Source organism: Balaenoptera acutorostrata, chromosome 1 (genome assembly GCF_949987535.1).
Source record: "Balaenoptera acutorostrata chromosome 1, mBalAcu1.1, whole genome shotgun sequence".
Classification (NCBI taxonomy): Eukaryota; Metazoa; Chordata; class Mammalia; order Artiodactyla; family Balaenopteridae; genus Balaenoptera; species Balaenoptera acutorostrata.
In genome coordinates this window covers 177027059-177049358 of record NC_080064.1, presented here as the reverse complement: position 1 = coordinate 177049358, position 22300 = coordinate 177027059, and the positions used below count along the sequence as shown (strand labels likewise).

The window sequence follows — 22300 nt, the reverse complement described above, 5'->3', positions numbered from 1 at the left end:
AACAACAGAATAAATTTAAAGAAAAATAACTTTAGGTGTCGAAATTAATGAAATAGAAAACAAAGATTTACAAAAACCTAAAGTTGGTTCTTAGAAAACGCGAATAAAATAGGCAAGCCTCTAGGAGAATTGTGCAAGAAAGAGAAATGCACAAATAATATTAACAATAAAAAGGGATATAATGAGAGATCCATCAGAGACTAAGAAGATAAGAGAGTACTATAAAAAACTACATGCCAAAGAATGCATAAAGATGCATTAACTTAGAAGAAATGAGCACATTCTTTGAAAAATAACCAACTCAAATAGAAATAGCTCATAACCATCAAAACAAGTGAATCAATTGTTTAATTTTCCTACAAATAATCACCAGGCACAGATGATTTTACAAGTAAATTCTACCAAGTGTTCATGGAACATATCATTCTAATATTATGCAAATTCTTTGAAGAAAAAAGAAAAAGAATATTCCCTAATTCAGTCTATGAGTCCACTCTACCTTTGATGCTAAAACTGGAAAAATATAATAAAGAAAAATCATAGGGAAACTTCATTTAGGAACATAAAGAGAGTAATCCTACACAAATATTAGCAAAATAAATCCTGCACTTTATGAAAAAAAATAACACATCATGACTCAGCTGAGTTTATTCCAGGAATGTAAGGTTTAACTTCAGAAAATCTGTAATTATCTTTCACCCCATTAGCATTACAAGAACAAAACAGTATGGTTATTTCAAAAGACAGAGAAAACACATTCGATGAAATTCAAAATATCTATTTATGATTTAAAAAATTAACTAGCTCAGAATCAAAAGGGATTTCCCTAATCTGATAAGGGAAGTCTAACCAAAACCTACACAAAATTATTTTTAATGGTGAAACAGTGAAGGCTTTTAAAATCAGGAAGAAAAAAGAAAAGAAAGAAAACATATAAGGTTTGGAAAGGGGAAAAAAAAACTTAAAATTCTCATTATCCACAGATGATATGTTGTCTATATAGATTCTTTTATCTACAACCTTAAAAGTTTATATATGCATAATACAGCTTTGTGTAATAGCCAAGAAAAAGAAACAATTCAAAGTCCATCAATAATAGAATGGATACATAAACTGAAGCGTAGTCACGCAACGGAATTCTGTACGGCCAAGAGCATACCAATGATCAACAGCCATACTCAACAACATGGGTGAATCTCACAAACTTGATGTTGAGTGAAAGAAGCCAGACACCAAAGAGCACACACTGCATGATGCCATTTACATAAAGTACAAATACAGAAGGACTCACCTCTGCTGTGGAAGTCAGGAGAGTGGCTCCCCTTGGGCGGGGGGCTAGCGGCTGGAAGGGGCCCAGGGATGCAGTGTGCAGTAAGGAGGGAAAGCGTGGGATGTGGAGCCAAACGGTGTGGGGTTTAAATGCCGGCTCTGCCACTCACCAGCTGACAGACTGTCCACGCGGGACGTAACCACTGTGAGACTCAGTTTCCCCCACTGGAAAATGGGCGTAAGGATGGTCCCCACCTCACTGGATTGCTATGAGATGAACAAGATAATGTATGTGAAGTCTGTGGCTCAGGAAGTTCTGGAAAGTGATAGCTATGGTTGTTGTCAGTCTTGTTCTTCTTCCTGGACTCCTCCACTAGGAACCTAGTGATTCCTGGGGGTAAAACACAAAAAACAGAGTTTTCCCTTAGCAGATGGCTTTTGATTTCAAGACGTTTCCTTCAAAGACGCTTTGGGGACCCTCCAGACCCCAGATATGGCCTCTTCAGTCGACACAGGTGTTGCTTTGTCCTTAGAACTCCTGCTGAGGTCACAGGCACCAAATGTCAAACGGTAAGTTCTGCAAGGGGAGGGGGTGAGATACTAAATCAACTGCTTACTTGACTGCACTTCTTACAAATCTCAGACCAGCAAAGCACACCTCTCATTCTTACCTTTATGGTCAGAGCTGCTTGAGTCTAAGGGCATTTTGGTTTGGAGGCTGTGTTTGGAAAACCTTCTGGTACCACTCTATCCGGGACTAGTCAGGCAGCCTCCCACCCCACCCTCGCCCGGGCATGCACCACCATTTATCATGAAAAGAACGCAGCACCTGCTTCCCCCGCTAAATTTCCTGCTTTTTGTAAAAGCTTCTAAAATAGATTTTGAATTGTACAGTTTTCATAAATGCTGTTTTTGCAAAGTGTTTCTTGAATAATTATTTGTGCTTAGTGTTTGAAAAATAACTTTGCTCAAAGAGAAGGAAGATAACGTGTCTAGTGACTATAACATTAATGGGAGCACCCCTGAGCCAAGTTGAAGGAGATGGAGATGAGACACGTGGATAATCAACATTTGAGCTCCTGGAAGGGAGCCATAAACAAGTGGCAGACTTCCGTGGAGCTTCATCGATTCGTGTTCACTGAGCCTCATTCATTAGGGCAGTTGGGAAGCAGCAGGTGTACACACGTGTGCACATGTGTGTATTCCAAGGGGTGTAAGGATGAGAGATTGGTCCAAGCATCCTACCAATGTGACTTCTGCTTCATCCCAAGATGAGTCAGAGGCTTTCAAAGTATTGAAGAAAATAGGAAACGCTCCCCTAGTTCATGACGTAAAGCAGGAAGAAGCTTGAAGTGGGGCAGGCTGGGTTCCGGGTGCTGCACAAAAGCCCCAAATAAAAACAGAGCCTTTTCAGCCCAGAAAGAAAGCCACCCTATCCGCTGCCCAGGCTGGAAAAGACATGGTCCAGAACATTTATTCTGCCATGCTTCAGTCTTTCAGTCAGAAAAAGCCCTGGCAGGAGTTGATTTTGCAAGTTGAACAGAGAAGACTCGTCTTTGGAGTGGAGGGGATCAAATGATACTAGATGTGAAAGCACTTTGGAAAGTTAAAGGGATTATACAAAGGTAAGAGATCATTGTTATTAGTGGTGTGTTTGCTGAGAAGATGCCAGAATATTTCTTCTCCATAGATGATCATGACACCGCAAGGGCCAGTCGTGTCAGAGCGAGGATGGTGTCAGGTCAGGTGCCAGGAGGTGGGCCGTCAAGTGCAGCCCTACCGCTGATGAACCGCTAACTAAAAGCAAGCCCTTCGCCTCTCTGGCCTTGAGTTTCTATATCTGTAAATGGGGCATAATAATAACACCCTGCTCAGCGGGGTGTGGGAGGCCAATAGGTAAACGTGCCCAGCGTGTGAAAGCCCTCAAAAAACCAGCTATTGTTTACTGAGCTCTTATTCTGGGCCAGACACCACGCTGAGTGCTTTTTGTCTAGTCTCCCGTTAATCTTTACAAGAAACCCATGCGGTAAGAATGGTTATTCTCCATGTATGATGGAGACAGGGAGGCTCCTTGTGGATGGAGGCCCTGAAAGGTCCTACTGGGTGCCCGAAACCCGTAAGTGACAAGATCAAAACCCAAACACAACACCCTGTGGTGCCAGCCGCAAGCTCTGTTCACTCTCTCCCATTTTTCCCCAATAAATGTTGCTTGAATCTCAACTAGGTTGTCCATCTTGTGAAGGCAGGTCCTGTTTGTACTTCCTGAACTCTCATCCCGGAGCATCTGTTCTGGTATTGACTGCCATTAAATATTTACTGAAATTGAAATGTAATAGCTCTGTGGGAAGGTCCCTGCTGGCCGGATCGGATCTGACAGCTGTTCTGTGACTCCACGTGACTCCCTGATCCAGGAGGGATGACCTCTGCACAGGGGAGCTCAGAGACCATCATACACACAGCATCCAAGGGCAGGTGATCAGACAACTGTGCCCGTCACCACCCTGAAAAGAGGGACCCAGATCCGGTAGCCTCTGGTGGCCAGGCAGGTGTCTGAGGCCCTGGGGACATCCTCCAGCACAGCTGTAGGAGTGCAGGTTGGCTTATCTCAAAGCTTCCCAAAAATCACTTCAGAAGTAACATTCGAGCTGTCCCGCATTGTAAATCTTCGAAAAGATTTCTTCGAAAGCCTGACGTAAAGACTGTATTGTAGGAAACACTGCATCACCATCAACTTCCAAGTGAAAACTGCTGAAGTGTACACAGTGGACAATGCACCCAGCATTTCAAATTAAGGCTTTCTAACGTAGCATTTCTTCACTCTCACAGACAGATGCACACGGCCTGATTTGATATGATACCCAAATATAACCAAAGTGTAATTTAGGAAACTAAATTAACCTAGACCAAAGTGTAATTTATTTTTGAGTCGATGATAATACCACTGTAAATTTTCTTTAGGATAACTCCTTCTCGTGCCAGAGATAATAATGTTCCTGTCTTCAATTAAATGAAAGATTGAGTATTTCCTAGGGAGCTACTTAGTAGATGTGGTGAAGCCGCTTCCCTCGTGCTGCCACGTCTCCTCATTTTCCGTCTTTCTTGGGTGCTCTCCTTTCGTGCATTCGTCCCTCTTTGCGAGTGCCTCGTTCAGAGTTAGTCCCCTCGGGTGTACATAAGTCTGGAGGAGGAGGACCGGTCTTCTGCCATTCAGAACCCAGGGGAACACCCAGGAATGAGCAGGAGACAACCAAACTGTGCTGACGAGCATGGGCGGCTGGCAGGTGGGGCAGCGCACCAGTTTGGCACTATGCTCTGCATCCAAGCAAGCCCCGCCCCTAGTGCAACGAGTCTCATTTTTCAGGGACTGTTTGCCAGGCTGCAAGTGCTGTGTGGATTGGAACTCCAGTGTCCCATGGCCTCTCCAGCCTCTGACACTGAACTGGCTTTTGTCTTGACCTGCTCATATAAGATCTTGGACTCCCACAAAGTCGCCTCTGGAAGTACCCAGAGTAGGTGCCCCTCCCCACCGTCATGCCTGTGGGCCATGTTCTGCCTCTGTCCCACTCCCGTCCTCCTGCAAGCCCGCGTGAGAGTCACTGGCACTACCCACGTGAGACCCCAGTGTCCCCACCTTCCTGCACAGCCACTGCTGCCAGGTTGTATGGTCCTACAGCACAGGGTGCCGTGTGCCCAGGATATTAAACTCCCCTGTCCCCCACTGTGAGCCCTGCTTTGTCCTAGGGACACACATGCCTGCCGCTCGCATTCTTAGATTCATGGTGTCTCACACAAGACAGTTCCTTCAATCCCTGCCTGCTGCCCTCCACACCCTGCCCCTCATCAGAGGCCAGCACGAATCCCCCACCACACACAGAGCCCCAGTGCAGTTCAGTTCTTGTGTACTGACTCCTTCTGCCGGTCCCCAGCTCACCAGACCGGCCTGGACACGTTTGCTGTCAGTGAGGGCTCAAGGAAGGACACCCACTGTGGGAATACATTGGGTTTTCTGAGTTAACATGCTGTTTTGTTTTTAAAAACTGAGATAGATAGATAGATAGATAGATAGATAGATAGATAGATAGATATGCGAGAAAGTTCTTCCTTACAGTAGAAAACCAACAAATAAATGTAAAAGGAATAATGGATTTAGAAAACCAGCACCTGGCAACCATCAACATAATGATAGATTCAGGCCAGAATCATCAATAGATGCTAAAATTAGTGGGTGAAATTTAGAGGAGTATATAGACCAACTCAAAGTACCTCCCCCCAAGATTCTTATTAATTACAAAGTGACCTTACAGAAGGGAAAATGAAGTCACTTTATCGTGGAGAAATCTGACCCATCCCCCCTTAACCAAATGATCAAAGCTAACATCACTGGTGATGAAACAAAGAGACAGCAGCACGTGCCTCCTGATACGGTGCCCTGAGACAAACCCAGCACCACAGCTTTGGTGTTACTGCCCAGAGCATATGACCTGAATGCGATCACAAAGAAACATCAGACAAACCCGAAGGAAGGGTCGTTCTACAACATAAGTGGCCTGCACTATGAAAAAATGTCAAGATCATGAATGCAAAGAGATACTCAATAACTGTTCAAAATTAAAGCAGACTAAAGTGATGCAACAACTGAATAATATAGTCCTGGGTTTTCTTTTGCTATAAAGGACTTTATAGGAAAATTGATGACAACTGAATAAAGTCTGCAGGTTAGGGAATAGTATTGTATCAGTCTTACCCTGTATCAGTATATGTGGTGAGAGAGAAAATGATAAAACCAATATAGTAGAATGTTAACATTTGGGGTACAGGCAGACTTTGTGTATTGGGCTTTATTGTACTTCACAGATACTGTGTTTTTTACACATTGAAGGTTTGTGGCAACCCCGTGTCAAGCACGTCTATTGGCGCCATTTTTCCAACAGCATTTGCTCACTTCATGTCTCTGTGTCACGTTATGGTAATTCTCGCAGTATTTCAAACTTTTTCATCATTATTATATTCGTTATGGTAATTGTGATCAGTGATCTTTAATGTTACTATTGCAAGAAGATTATGAAGGCTCAGGTGATGGTTAGCATTCTTAACAATAACATATTTTTTAATTAAGTTATATATGCTCTCTTAGACATGCTTTTGCACACTTAATAGACTATAGTGTAAACATAACTTTGATGTGCACTAGGAAACCACAAAACTTAGAGTGTCTCACTTTCTTTGATATTCTTTTTTCTGGAACCAAACTTGCAATATTTTTGAGGTCTGCCTTATTTGAGTGAAATTCTTTGCCCTAGCCTTGTAACTGCTCTGTAAATTGAAGTTAGGTCAACATTTATTTTTTTTAAATCTGAGTTTTTCTTTGAGATTTCTGAAGGCATGTTTGTATGTTGCCAAACCAGGGTGGTGGGAGAAATAGTTGCTGTTTTCCCAGCAATAGCTAAATCCAGTCTTCTCCTTGGCTTTAAGGGCACAGCTGGTTTCCAGGTCTTTGCAAACAGAGAATCGTCACTGTTACCTGAATTTAAACCAGTTCTAAACCTTTTCATGGCTGTTTCAAAATAGCTTAGAAAAAATTGGTGGGGAAATGGGATGGGCTTGGGGTGAGGAGGGCTGCATTTCTAAAAGGACGCATACCCTGTACACCCTGAGCCCCCCGTAGGGTTGTCTGCTCGGCTTCTGAGAGGGAAAAGCTGCAAGGTCAAGGCAAGACCCTCCTTCCCCTTCATGCCAGGGGCCAAGAGCTCCACGTCCACAGATTCCTGCAAGCCTGCTCATGACTCAGGTCTCAGAGCTGATTTCTTACAGTCCTAAAAATAATTTGAAACTAGCCCAAAGCTACTCACACATCAGACAACCTGAGGGCACTCTTGCTGGCATCAGGAAACTCAGAGACCTAATTAAACTCTTCTTCCCCTCCCCTCCCTGGGAGCACAGACTAGGGGAGAGCAAATCATAATGATCAGATCCACGTGGGTGTCTCCTGAGGGGAGGGGGTGACCTCAAATCCCAGCAGAAAAGCAAAGAAGGTGGGAAGACTGTGGGATCCTGGGCTGCCTAAGGCTGGTTTCCAAGAAAGATGTGTCCCTGCTGCTTCTCTCTTTTGTTCAGGGGCCCGCCAGCCCTCTGACAACCGCCCATATGTCCAGCTGGGGCAGTCCCACTAGGAGAAAAGAGACCTAGATATCTGTGCTAGAGACGGGCTTCAGAGCAGTATGTGGGCCATGGCAACTGGAAAAGACTATTTTCAGTTGAATCTGCAGCAATCTACCATTCCCCTCCTATGTGGGAGGGACTGATATAAACCAGGGACGGGGCAGTTCTCCCAAGCTTAGTTAGGATGTGACCTCAGGGTTGGGCAGGAGGAAGTTATAGGACTAGAGTCCCCACCTCAACCCCTCCTCCCCACTGTCACGTACCCTGAGTGAACAGGAAGTGTTTATACACCTGGCAGGTATGCAAGAACACGTCTTAGTTTTGAATCAAATAAATAACATCGAGGCGACATTCAGTGTTCATTGTCTACCTTCCTCATTCCAGACACGATGCTAATCGCTCCAGGAGATGATCTCTTTTCGTCCTCCCAACCGTCTATGTGGTAGGTATTATTAGTCCCATTTGAGAGTTGAGGAAACTGAAGCTGAGAGAGGCAATTTCCCAAGTCACCTTTGAGAAAGTGGAAGAGCAGTTAAGTTTGCAATCAAACAGGGAAGCCAAACAACCACATGAAATATTTAACAGCAGTAAAAGAGCTCTTTGGAGAAGGGTTTCACCCTAGACTTTGTCCATGACCTCGCCAGTTTCAAGGCTTCAGTCCTCTCCATGCAAAGCCCCCTAAACCTGTAGCTCCAGGTCCGGCCTCTCTCCTGTGCTACAAAAATTCCCTAAATGCTTGCTGTCTGCTTGCTGTCTCCTCCAGGTTGCCCTCTCTGGAGCTCACACTCAGCCTGGCCAAAACTAAGCTCACCATCACTTCTACGTTCATCCCAGACTAACTCCTCATCCGATGTGTCTATTTCTGGGCAGTGACACCATCTCCTAAAGACAAAGGTTTGAAATCTTGAGCTTTCCATCACTGTTCCGTTATATGCTGTCTGAAATACTTTTTTCTCATTTTCCTTCCTCTCCCATACCTGCAGCTCTTCTTTCACCTATCCTCCCTCACCCATCTAAGGAAATCTGGGCTCTCTTTTAGCAGAAGAATATGACAGAACTCCTTCCTCATCTATCCATCAGTGCCTAAGAATGATTTTTTGAAAGTTGATCAGTCAGAAAAAGGAATGTCAAATCCTGGACGCTCACTTTACCTGGATCCAATTTTAATGATTCACATACATACCTTTATTATCTAACAAAATGGGACGAGGATACTCAGCGTGAAGAAAAAAACATTTTTTAAGACTCTACCAAGCCTTGTGCCAGGTGCTTTCACATACATTATCTAACTTAATTCTTATAACAACTCTGCAAGGTAGATACGATAAAACTCACTTTATAGACAAGTTCAACATCAAGCTCAAAGGGTGGGAGGGAGGGAGACGCAAGAGGGAAGAGATATGGGGATATATGTATATGTATAGCTGATTCACTTTGTTTTAAAGCAGAAACTAACATACCATTGTAAAGCAATTGTACTCCAATAAAGATGTTAAAAATTAATTAATTAATTAATTAATTAATTAAAAAATATCAAACTCAAAGAAGCTGAATAACATGCTCAAATCATACACCTAGTGAGTCTAGAAGCCTTTCTCTTCTCTCTTACAATCTCTCCCTAAGTGATCTCACCCAGATTTAAAATATCATCCATAAGCTGATAATTTCCAGCTTCATGTCTACAACTCTGTGTTCTGGACCTCTTACATCCTCCCTTAAATGGCTAATCCACCTAGATAAATTAACATGTCCAAAACCCAAGTCTTGGATTTTCCCCTCCCCCACTAAAATAGTTTCTCCAAGGCTACTGAAACTTCGGCCTCATCCCTACCACTCTCTCCCTTGCCCTCCTAGCTCCAGTAACACAGGCTGATTTGGTATGACTTAAACATGTTAATCTTATTCTTGCTACAAAGAGTATGTATTTACAAGGAATATCCTTCCCCCAAATCTTCCTTCTAGCTTTTTCCTTCACAACTCAGATCTCTCACCTCCTCAGAGAGTTTCCCTAATCGTCTAGCTCAAGTAGCCTGTTGGTCCCACCACTCTCTATCCCATCATTCTATTTTCTCCACAGTACATATCAGTACATATGTGAAATTAATTTTTAAAAATATGTTAGTTGGTTCTCTCCTCAGACCAGATAGTAAGCTCCATGAAGGCAGACACTTTATTTCTTATATCCCAGTTCCTAGTATAATACCTGACACAAAATGGGTGCTCAATAAATATATGTTGAATCAAAGAATGAAAGAGTTTTAGAATAAGAATTGAACACAGGCTTGTGTAAATGCAAACCTCATGCTGGATGAAGGTTGAGTGATGGTTACTTGAAATCACAAGATGAGGCAAGTTCCTAGGTGTGCATCAATTTCATTAAACCCTTTGTAGCCAGTTTGATCCCAAATAAGCTAAGGTCAGTGGTGGGTAAGAAGCAGGGGCCTGAGGGCTTCCATGGTGTTCCATAGTCAGTGCCCCCTTGAATGATCCATGCTTCCATCTCCATGCCAGGATGGCTATTGTGACATGGATTCAAACCTCTAATTTCACCCTGAGGTAGACACTACTAGCTGCCTTCCCAATAGGCATTTCCATCTCCCTAATGCCAAGAGTAATTCATGCACCTACCATTAGCTTGTCATGTGCTTTGGGGAAAGCTGGATACATCCTTAATCCCAAGCATCTATATGAGTCTAAGCCAGTCATGATGGTCCCATTCCCCTTGCCTGTGACCGGTTTAGGCATGAACATGGTATGCGGTCCTGGCTAAGGACACATGAGGGGAAATCTGTGTGGGGCTTCTGTGAAAGATTCCTTCACTTGCCCAAGAGAGACACAAGGAAAGATAGTTTCTTTTCTTCCGCAAGAGTAATTGTGTTATTGTGTCTGGGTGTGGCACAGTGGAACTAAGGCAGTCATCATGAGCTCACAACAAAGCTGATGTGTTGAAAAGGGCAGAATAGAAGTATGGACAGAAACTGGGGCCTTGATGCTAGATGAGCCACTGAATTAACCAACCCCTGCAGCACCCTACCTCGAGATCTCTTTTTATGGGCGATGATAAGGACAATGGTCTTTACTGTCCAAACCATTCTGAGTTGAGGTTTCTGTTTCTTTCATCCAAAAGCAGGCTCAAGGAGCCATGCCCTGATGAGACTTTGTCGATCTACTTCTTGGCTCTGTTTCAGGCCTACATCAGTCAAAGTCAAATTGTTGCTGCCTTTAGCAACAATTGGTCACATCTGGTCCTCGGTCCTGAACTAGCCTCACTATGTGGAATCCTTCCAGATCGAGAAGAGCCACATGAAATAAATAATATTTTTGACATATTTATTGCACTTTGCATTTTATAGAGGTTTCAGTATTTCCTTCTACATGCTTAAGCATCTAGTATGTGCCAAGCCTGGCACAAGCAGCATGATACAGCTGTGAAGGCAACAGACAAGATCTGTGTCCTCATGAAGCCTACAAGGAAACAAGTACAATAATGTCAGATTGTGGTGAGTGACATGCGGGAAATAAATAAGGCAATGAAACAGAGAGTAACCAACCAACTGCAGTAGGAAGACGTCTTAAGACCTGATGGTCAGGGAAGACCTCTTTGAAGAGGTGACCTTTTCTCAGTTGTAACTTGCATCTATTTTTTCTATTATTGAAAAATGTACATAACATAAAATTTACCATTTTAACCATTTTTAGTGTATAGTTCAGTAGCATTAAGTACCTTCACATTGCTATTCAACTATCATTACCGTCCATCTCCAGAATTTTTCATCATCCCAAACCTAAATTCCATATCCATTGAACACTAACTCCCCATTCCTCTCTCCACCCAGCCCCAATGACCACCATTATGCTTTCTGCCTATGAATTTGACTACTCTTGGTACGTCACAGAATTAAAATCATACAATATTTGTCATTTGTGGCTGGCTTATTTCACTCAGCATATGTCCTCAAGCTTCATCCATGTTGAAGCATGCATCAGAATCTCCCTCCTTTTTAAGGCCAAATGATATTTCATTGTATGGATACACCATTTTGTTGATCCATTCATCCACTGATGAACGCTTCAGTTCAAGAAGGTGACGTTTGAAATGAGAGCTAAAGAATGAAAAGAACCAGCCATCCAAACCCAAATAACGTACAACGCTGAGAGTGGACCATAGTGTAAACTGTGGACTTTCAGTGGTTATGATGTGTTCGCATAGGTTCATCACTGTAACAAATGTACCACTCTGGTGGGCGATGTTGATAATGGGGAAAACTGTACATGTGTGGGCACAGGGGGTATATGGGCAATCTTTGTACCACCCCCTCAATTTTGCTATGAACATAAAACTGCTCTAAAAATATAAAGTCTTAACATAAAAAAAAAAAAAAAAAAGAGCCAGTCACAGGAATTGCCAAGGGACTGGTTTCTCGGCAGATGGGGCAGCAAAGATAAAGGCTGGGAAACTTCTAATCTTTCCTGAAGACTCAACTCCAATGCCAGCCCCTCTGCAGTTTTCTCTCACATCCCTGAGCAGCCGGTCACTCCCTGTCTGTGCTTCCAAGGACTTTTACCTGTATTTATCCCATCGCACCGTTGTCTCTCCTACCAGGCTATGGTTCCATCACCCTTCCGAACACACATTTTTTTTTTCCCAAGAGCTGCAAACAACTGCAAAACGGTGAATTTGAGCTGCCAACAAACTGTGAAAATGATGGATTTGAGCTTCTCTTTACTTTCAGCCCCATAAGGCAGAGGAGATAAGGAACACGATGAAACAGCAAATGCCGGTGGAGGAGGAAAAGAAGCAAAGGACCTGCGTCCTCTCCTAGCTAAGCCTTGAATTTAGAGCCGCAGCTTCCTGGAGCGGGGAGGGATATTGCAGATGCTGTAATACAAGGTGTTTGCTTTGTTGTGGGGTGAAATGTTTTGTGCAAGCTTCCTGGACGGACACGGAGAGGCTGGGAGAACAGCAGGCTCTTAGCAGTCCTGAGAGGTGGTTAAAGCAAGTTTTCAGTGCCCCTCTGTATCCTCCTGGTGTCCCATCGGCTGGAGGACCTCACATTATTCCACGCTTGGTGGGCTTCTGGGGCAAAGGGGTCCTTGCAGGGCCCCCTCAGCTCATACCTGCAAGGGCTGCAAACAGCCCTGGGTGACTTGCTGTGAATCTTTGCTAACAGGAAGGAAAATGGCGGTTACTCCCATTGCCCCAAAGATCCTGGGTCCCAGAGAGAGAGAGAGAGACTTGGTCTTACTCCAGAGGATGCCATCCCATCAGCTGGGAGAGGGTCGCTGGTGGTGCGGAGGCCCCAGGTGCACTCTAGCGGTTGGTGGGTGGGCAGACCATCCTGAAACTGGCTGTTCAGAGGTGGCCCCTGTGCTTTGCTCGTCCACATGGCCTTGAACTTGTCAGAGCTGCCACTGCGCTTTGCGTGAACTTGCCCTCTACAGCCCAAGCCATCCTTCTCTGACTCTCTGTCACAAAGCTGATTAACACTCTCTCTCGGAATAATTCCCAGGCCCCTCAATCCCTTTCAAAAGCTATTTTCTCCCTTTACATGGGGCACAATTTTGTGAGGACAGAGGATATCGAATAATGCCAATGCTGAATTCTCAGAAAATGGCCAGATGTTAGATTGGTATGTATGCATCCCTCACATAGAAATAGGAAGATGTTCGTCTTTTGTTTATTGACTAGGCAATCAAAAAATTACTCAGAGTCTATTGTGTGCTATGAACTAGGCATTTTGGAAGAGACGGCACAGCCTGACATGGTCCTGGCCATTCACAGAATTATCAACCTGCTGAGAATGACTAGCACACGTGAGAAAATGAGAGAGAAACTGAATGCTATTGTGTGTGGCCCTAACCCTTTGTGCGTAATTACAGGCTGCCATCCATCCCTGGGAAACACACCCTTTCTACAGGATGGGTCTCCCTCGGAGTATTTTTGAAGGTGAACAAGGCACTGTTCTTCTGGATGTGGTATTCCTGCCAAACTCTCTAGTATATTCGTCATCTGAATAAATCTGATCAACAAATGACAATCTATACTCCTTGGAGCAAACACCAAGTACAGATGCTGCATGTGGACCCTGAAGACGGAGGGTCATCTCAGCGACAGCTCATTATCACATGACCTGGAAAGCCAAGGTTGCCCATGTCCCCGCCCCTCACCAGGCAGGGCCACGTCTCTTTGCCTGCAGGGATTCCCAGGGTGGTGGCTCTGTGTCTGCGGCTATGGCCACACCAGGCATGACTGCAGATTGTTCCCCTGGGGCTGACCTCATACACCTCACACTTTTGTTCTCTGGGCTGCTGGGAATGTCCTTTGGGGTTTTCCCATCTGAGCTGCCATCTCTCTGCAGTGCCCCTGCCCTTCCCCTCTTCCTCTCTTCCTGGGGGAATCACAAGGTTTAGGGAAAAGGTGGAAGCAATTCCTCTCTATAGAATTCCGCATTTGGCTATTTGTTCCCCCTGTGATGGGGCTCAATCACAGCCACCACCTCTGTCCAGAGTTACAAGTGCAAAGGAACCCAGAGAAGGGAGAAGTCAGTGTGGAAGGAAAAGGGCTGGGAAGGCTGCCTGGAGGAGGCACCTGATTGTGTCTTTGACATATTGGCATGATTAGAAAGAGAGGGGGAGGGGAGACCCCAACAGGGTGAAGAACTGGGGCAGATCTGAGCAGGCTGGGGGAGGGCAAGCTGAGGGTGACACCAGGGGGTAGAAGGGCATGGAGGAGCCTGGTGAGTCCAGGACAGAGGGCCAGGGGAGGAGGTGAATAAGGTCCACTCCTCAGCCAAGAGTGAGCACTTACTATGGGCAGGCACTGTGCTAGGTCCTGGGGACAGAGCAAGGGACAAACAGACAAATCTTCCTGCCCACCACATTGGAATGTGACGGAGCTTATATCCTGGTGGGCAGAAGCATTCTAGGAGTAAAATAATAAGTAAATTGTATAGTATTTAGAACCCGATAAAGTGCTATGGAGGAGAATAAAGCAGGGAGAGAGAAAGGGTGAGCTGGAGAGGCTGAGGAGTATCAAAATGTAAATGTGATGGTTAGAGAAGGCCACACAGAGATAAGTGACATTTGAGCAAAACTATGAAAGAGTTGATGGAGTGAGCCATGTGAGGAGCTGAAGGAAGAGTAATCCAGGGAGATGGACCAGCAAGTGCAAAGGCCCAGGGGTAGGAGCTAAATCCACATATCCACAGAATAGCAAAGGGACCAACATGGCTAGCGTGAAATGAGCAGAGAGAGAATAGGAGATCAAGTTAAATAAGTCATGGGGAGGTGGATTGTGTAGGGCCTTGTAGACCCCTGGATGGGCTTTCTTTGCCTTTTTATTGTCCTCTGAGTGACATAAGGAGAGATTTAGCAGCTCTCTCTGATGGCTTGGTTGGCAAGAGTGGGGGGAAGCAAGGAGGCCAATTAGGAAAGAATGCAACAACCAAGGCAAGCGGTCATGATGGCGAGGACCAGTGTGGTGGCCGTGAAGGTGAGAAATGGTGGAGGCTGGGTGGTGGTTTTTTTCTTTCGGCCACATCGTGGCATGCAGGACCAAACCCATGCCCCCTGCAGTGGAAGCATGGAGTCCTAACCACTGGACCGCCAGGGAATTCCCCTGGGTGTGTTTTTAAAGTGGTCTCAACAAACTGGCTGTAGCTGATGATATAGCCTGGGGTGTAAGAGAAAGAAAGCACTCCAGGAAGACGCCAAGGTTTTCCATCTGAGTAATTGGAAAGAAGGAGATTCAATTAATGGTGATAGTTACTTGGTTGGGGAGGGGAAAGGACCTGGTGGGAGGGGTAGAGTTTCAACTATAGAGACTCTGATTTTGCCTTGCAGGCAACAGGAAGGATTTTAGTGTTTGTGATGAAATGAACGTTCCAGAAAGGCAAATCTGGCAGTAATATTTAAGAGGGGCTAGAGCAGAGAAAGACCTAAGATTAGGGACTCTGCTTTAATCTAGACATGAAGTGATATTTATGGGAATGAAAGTAGAAAATCTATGTAGAATGCAAATGTGCAATGGAGTCTTTTTTCGAGACCCACTAAAAACAGGCTGAACCTTCCCATGTCCCACAGTAGGTCCTATGCCCTCCCCGACGTTTCTGTGATTTCAAAACCTTACGTTTGTACAGCCATTTCTCACATTGTCCTTTGAGCACCGATCTCGCTCTGTCTCACTTCTTGGAGCTGGTACCTTCTCTCTGACTTGGGAGGGGGGACATCCCCTTTTCTTGATTTTTCTCCCAAACTACTCACACAGGAAAGCAGGGGGTAGTCAGCTTTACTGAAGATTTGTAGGGTCATGATGGTGGCATGGGGTGTTGGGAGGTGACCTTGCGCTCCTGCCCCCAGGAAGCTTAAGGACACCTTGTTCTTAAAAAGCTGCTCCACTGCGTCTGTCTTAACAAGTGTTCTCACTGGTGTGAGTGACAGACCCCAAATGACAGCAGCTTGGACTCAAGATAGAGGCTCATTTCTCTCTCACGTGACAATGCCGAGGTCAGGAATCTGCTGTGCCCCCGGGGCTGGTGTGGCCTCCCGTGGTGCCAGGGCCCAGGATCCTGCTGTCTTCTCGCTCTGCCGTGTGTGGCCTCCATTCCCAAAGCCTTCTGACGGGGACAGCTGGCCTCTGGAAAGAGGAAGGTAAGAGCCCCCTCCTCCCTGGGAGGGAAGTTCCCCCAGGCTGCCCGGACCTCTTCCTCTTACAAACCACTGGGCAGAAGGAGGGCGACAGGTCGTATCTGGTTGCAAAGGGGGTGGGATTTACAGGTGGGATTTATTCTGGGAAGTCATGTACCCACTGAACATTTGGGATTTTTTTTTTTTTTTTTTTTTTTTAACTAGAAGAATAGAGGAAACTGGAGGCTGTTGATAAGCCTCCTTCCTTGGAGCCAGTCTCACTTCCCGGGACTCCCTTCCCCAGCCCAACCACTCCACACTGACAGCCTTGCTTTCCAGCCAGACACACCCTTTCACTTGAATTCCTAAAACAACACTGTTTTCTCCTGAGAAGGACTTTGTGCCAGCCTCTTCAATTAATGCTTTTTCTCCCAACCCACAAAAGAACAGGCATTTGAAGAAAACAGCGACAGAACTTGGGATGAAGAAGAGAGAAAATTTAGGTCCCTGCCTTTGGAAACAGGAAAAATAGGAGTCACCCTATTGGAAATAAGGTCATGGGGAAGGAAGAGTGTAAATAAAAATAAAAAAACAAACTTACGGTTACCAAAGGGGAAGGGGGAGGGGGATAAATTAGGAGTATGGGGTTAACAGATACACACTACTGTATATAAAATAGATAAACAACAAGGACCTACTGTAGAGTACAGGGAACTATATTCAATATCTTTTTTTTTTTTAATTAATTAATTAATTTATTTATTTTGGCTGTGTTGGGTCTTCGTTTCTGTGTGAGGGCTTTCTCTAGTTGCGGCAAGTGGGGGCCACTCTTCATCGTGGTGCGCGGGCCTCTCACTATCGCGGCCTCTCTTGTTGCGGAGCACAGGCTCCAGACGCACAGGCTCAGTAGTTGTGGCTCACGGGCCCAGTTGCTCCGCGGCATGTGGGATCTTCCCAGACCAGGGCTCGAACCCGTGTCCCCTGCATTGGCAGGCAGACTCTCAACCACTGCGCCACCAGGAAAGCCCTATTCAATATCTTATAATAACCTATAATGAGAAAGAATATGAAAAAGGGTATATATATATATATATATATATATATATATATATATATATATAAAACTGAATCACTTTGCTGTACACCAGAAACTAGCACAACATTATAAATCAACTGTACTTCAAAAATATATTTATATATATAGGTGGGGAAGTGGAATGGGGATGGGAAGAGAGTGCATTTCTAGAGGAACTGGTTATACAAGGTTTGGACATGATAAATTAGAGGTAAGGGTGGCATCAAGGTAAAAATGTATTCCACATTCTTGAAAATATAGAAGAAAATATCAGGTAAAAAGTCAAGCTGAAGGATGGATGTAATTTCTATATGCCTCAGTTTTCTCATCTGTAGAGTGGTGGTAGTAATAGGACCTCTTAAATGATGTAGAGCGTGTAGCACAGGGCCTGCACACAGCGAGTGTGGGGTACGTATTAGCTGTTACTGCTTTCACTAGATGCAAGTCATCAGCTAGCAGGAGGCAGAATGTGCTCACCTAGAGGGATGTTTGAGAAAGAAAAGAGATGAAAATCTCTCCTTGGGGGTTAACCAAGGGGGAGGGAGGAAGAAAGGACAGGAGAAGGAGGAGAAGAGGCTGGGAAAGTGTGGGGCTGCTGAGGCTTTGAGAGGAGGGAGGGTCAGGAGTGGGTGATCTTTAGGTCAAACGCTGCAGTCAGACCTGGACGAGGGGGACTGAGGCAGAGACCCCGGGTTCAACAGGCAAGGCATCAGTACACTTTGCAAGGGAATTTCCTTGAGATATTAGACACAGCAGCCAAGACCACAGAGGATAAATGAAGAAGTGCTGGTATAAATGAAGGGCAAGGGCAGTGTAGATCTTACATGGCCACCGAGACACAGGAGCCAGGTTGCTGGGAGTCATAGAGAAACAAGGCTGGAAATCTGCCAGGTTGATGGGGGAGATCACTCAACCTGGGTGACACTGCGGGTTCCAGCGTGTCCACCAATGTCTCAGGGCAGCAGGACCCGAGGGATGCGTGGCCAAGGACTCCACAGGGAAGGGTAGAAGCCAAGCCGAGCAGCCGGCTCCAGCTCACATTCCAGCCCCCCTGCATCTCTTACCTTCTCGATTCTACACACAGGCAATTCTGAGGGCTGGCCAGCTGGTCTCAGAGAAGCAGGTGCTCCTTTGTGGCAGCTCCTAGGTCCTCTGCATAGCGATGCCACAGGGAAGTGAGTTTGAAATTGACGGGGGTTTTCTGCCAAAACTGGTACCCAACTTGTTCCAGTCACAATCTACTCATCACGTAGTGATTCAGAAATATGGCAAAGCAACCCAACAGAGACCCATATTCTTTCTTTCCCTCTCTTTGGTATCTTAGAGGTGATGAATAAGAATCTGTCATATTATTTATGATAAAGTGCCACACATATACTCCCTTTGACATTCAAATCTCGACTTAAATAGCAAGAAACATGCCTGCCCTCTTTAAAGGATGGCTTCCCTGAAAGCGGATAATTCACCATTATCTCTACATGACCAGGTGTAATTTGCGAGACCAGAAGATTCATTTTCCTGTTTAAAACAATGAATGGGACTGAGATGCTGATTTGTTTGGTAGCTGCTTTAGGCTGCCAACTCTAGATGTTTTCATCTTTTATCTAGGTTGGTGTCTGTTTCAGAGCCTAAACAGCCAGGAGCAGTCAGTAAGATAAACACATGCCAAGTGAGAACTTTTGCCAAGAGGGAAAATCTTATCTAATCCATGTGGGACAAAGATGTGCTGGTGGACGAGCCCATGTCCAAGAGTAGGCTTGAGGTCCAAGGGGAAGGCTGAAATGGCCTGGAGGTCCATAACCTTGCCTCTGCCCTCACAGCCAACTACACCAGTCAAATTGTTGTACAAAGCCATGTTAGTTCAGGCCTTCTGGGAAACCGATACCAAGATGGCAAGAGATTTTTACTTGGAAAAATGTCAGAAGGACAAAGAAGAGGGAGCAGGAGAAGGAAAGAGAGCCCACAGATGGTGGTACAGGTCTGGCCCCTGTGGAGGGGCCAGAGAGGAGGAAGGATGAGGTGGGAAAGTCTCAGACTTCAGCTCTATTCTAAGAAAGCTTCTGCCAAGCTGATGGGAAGTCTCCGAAGCAAAGTGGCTCATCTAGGGAGTCCCCATCCTGCAGGAATGGGCCTGCCACAGACCTCTGCCTTGCATAGTCATTGACTGGGACCAGCCCTGGGGAAGCCTGGCCTCCATGCCAGGGCCACGTTGGATCCCGCTGGAGCCATCAGTCAACCTTTCTCCCTCCAGTGGAAGATCTGAGCGACACATTTTTATGGCTGCCAGGCAGACAATTCGCGAAAAGCCATGTCTAAAAAGCCTGGTAGAGACTTCCCTGGTGGCGCAGTGGTTAAGAATCCGCCTGCCAATGCAGGGGACACGGGTTGGAGCCCTGGTCCAGGAAGATCCCACATGCTGCGGAGCAACAAAGCCCGTGCGCCACAACTACTGAGCCTGTGCTCTAGAGCCCACGAGTCACAACTACTGAAGCCCACGCGCCTAGAGCCTGTGCTCCGCAACAAGAGAAGCCACTGCAAGAAGAGAAGCCCCTGCAAGAAGAGAAGCCACTGCAATGAGAAGCACGCGCACTGCCACGAAGAGTAGCCCCTGCTCTCCGCAACTAGAGAAAGCCCGCGTGCAGCAGTGAAGACCCAACGCAGCCAAAAATACATAAATACAATAAATAAATTTATTTTAAACATTAAAAAAAAATTAAAAGCCTGGTAATGATCCTTGTGAAAATGTTTGTGACTCAGGTACCAATAGGAATGAATCTTACTCCAAGAGACCACTGCTTATTTGGATGATTTTGAAAGTCAAGGGACAATAGTGGATTCTCCTTACAGGGGTTGGGCAGGGAGTGGCTCTGGTTCTAGGTCTCGAGCTCTGTCCCACACACTGTCAGTGCTCCATAGAGTTTATTACGGTAATAATAGCAATAATGACCACCACAACAATAACAATAGAACAGAACAGAATAGAAAAGAACAGAACTAGGTTCTTATGTTTGCTAAGTGTGATGCTTTCCATAAAAATCCAGGGCTGAGATCACGGCAGAAGTGGGTTTTTTTCCTCTCATATATAACTTCCAAATTATGGTAACTGCTATACTCAAGACACTCTTCAGTTAGAGAAGGACGGGGAAGCTCATGGAAGGAAAGGGAGGCTGGCAGGATATTCCCATATCCCATTTCCCAACCGCTGACACACTGTGCAGAACAGCATGTAATAATCACGAGCACCACTGAATTAGCATCTCCTACCTGGCAGCCTGGGAACTGGATGTTTTTACATATATTTATTATCTGGATTCCTCAACACAGGCTCACAAGATAATTTTTAATTGAGAAAACGAACTCGTCCACGGTCATGCTACAAGTGGCAGAGCCAAAATCTGGTTCTGGGTCTGCCTAACTCCAAACTCCATCTTTTTTCCACATCTTCTGAAAAGATTGGAAGCAGCTTTTGAGTGACACCACACTGCTTTTCCCGTGGCATTAGGACCAAATTCTCTAGCCTGGCATTTGAGAGTCTCCATGACCCGCCCCCATCCTCCTGTCCCCCACGCTCTGGGGGTTCCTTTCTCCAGGACTCCAGCCAGGTCCCCCCTCCCTTCATTCTCTCCCCACCCCTCCCCCACTGTCCGAACCCACCCTCGCTTTTTTTTTGAAGGAGCCACTAGTAGGGAGAGGAAAATTTAGAGATTATAGGTTCACGGTGTATTCACAATAGCCTTTTGTGTCTGCCAGGATCTTTTTTTTATTTTTTATTTTTTAATTAATTAATTTATTTATTTTTGGCTGTGTTGGGTCTTCGTTTCTGTGCGAGGGCTTTCTCTAGTTGCGGTGAGCGGGGGCCACTCTTCATGGCAGTGCACGGGCCTCTCACTATCACGGCCTCTCTTGTTGCGGAGCACAGGCTCCAGACGCGCAGGCTCAGTAGTTGTGGCTCACGGGCCTAGTTGCTCCGCGGCATGTGGGATCTTCCCAGACCAGGGCTTGAACCCGTGTCCCCTGCATTGGCAGGCAGACTCTCAACCACTGCGCCACCAGGGAAGCCCTGCCAGGATCTTTTTAAACACTAACTAGTTAATCCTTACCTTCCCTTTGTTCTTTCTCTGTGCTCTGTGCTCTCAACACAGTAGATTCTCAATACACATTTATTGGCCAGTTCGTTAATTCTGTTAATAAATACTTGTCACAAGGGCATTAAGTGCATTTGCAACACACTGACTGCACCACAATATGTAACACTGGTTTCAGATGACCTTGATGTAGAATGTTTTGATTATTAAAATATTGTCTTCCAACTGGACGAAAGGAACTTAAGGGAAGGAAGAAATGTAGAATGAGCCACAATTCTCTTTTTCTTTTTTTTATTGAGGCATAGTTGATTTACAATGTTGTGTTAGTTTCTGGTGTAACAAAGTGATTCAGATATATAGATAGATAGATAGATAGATATAGATACATACATATATATATATATATATATATATATATATATATATATATACACACACACTTTTTTTTCATTTTCAGATTCTTTTCCATTATGGTTTATCACAGGATATTGAATATAGTTCCCTGTGCTATACAGTAGGACCTTGTTGTTTATTTATCCTATATATACTAATTTGCATCTGCTAATCCCAAACTCCCAAGCCTTCCCTCCCTCACCCCTCTCCCCTTTGGCAACATTTGTCTTCTATGTCTGTGAGTCTGTTTTGCAAATAATTTCATTTGTATCATTTTTCTATTCCATATATAAGTGATATCATATGATATTTGTCTTTCTCTGTCTGACTTCTTTCACTTAGTATAATCATCTCTAGGTCCATCCATGTTCCTGCAAATATGAGCCACAATTCTTTATCTGCAACTCTGGAATCCAAAAAGCTCTGACAGCCATAGTGTTTTTTTCCCAAGGTTTGAGGCAAACTCCCAAGGTGGTACAACTTGACCTGAACCAATGTAAGACTATTGGTTTATCCGCCTACTATGAATATTCATATGTTTCACTGCAGAAATACTAATGTGTTGCTTGCAGAGCGCTGCTCCAGACCCCCTTGTGGTGTTATGTAATGTACAGTTTAGGAACTGGATTACTTATCTAAATCTGAAAAATTCTGAATTAGAAACATGCCTGGGGCTTCCCTGGTGGTGCAGTGG

General features: G+C 45.0%; 1 long non-coding RNA gene across 1 annotated transcript in view; it reads right to left on the bottom strand.

Moving 5' to 3' along the window:
- Positions 1 to 16903: 16903 nt before the first annotated feature.
- LOC130705847 (uncharacterized) overlaps positions 16904 to 22300 on the bottom strand; it is a 42454-nt gene continuing 37057 nt past the window's right edge. The window contains exon 3 of the long non-coding RNA XR_009006230.1: positions 16904 to 17102. This is a non-coding gene — a long non-coding RNA (uncharacterized LOC130705847). The remainder of the gene's footprint in view (positions 17103 to 22300) is intronic.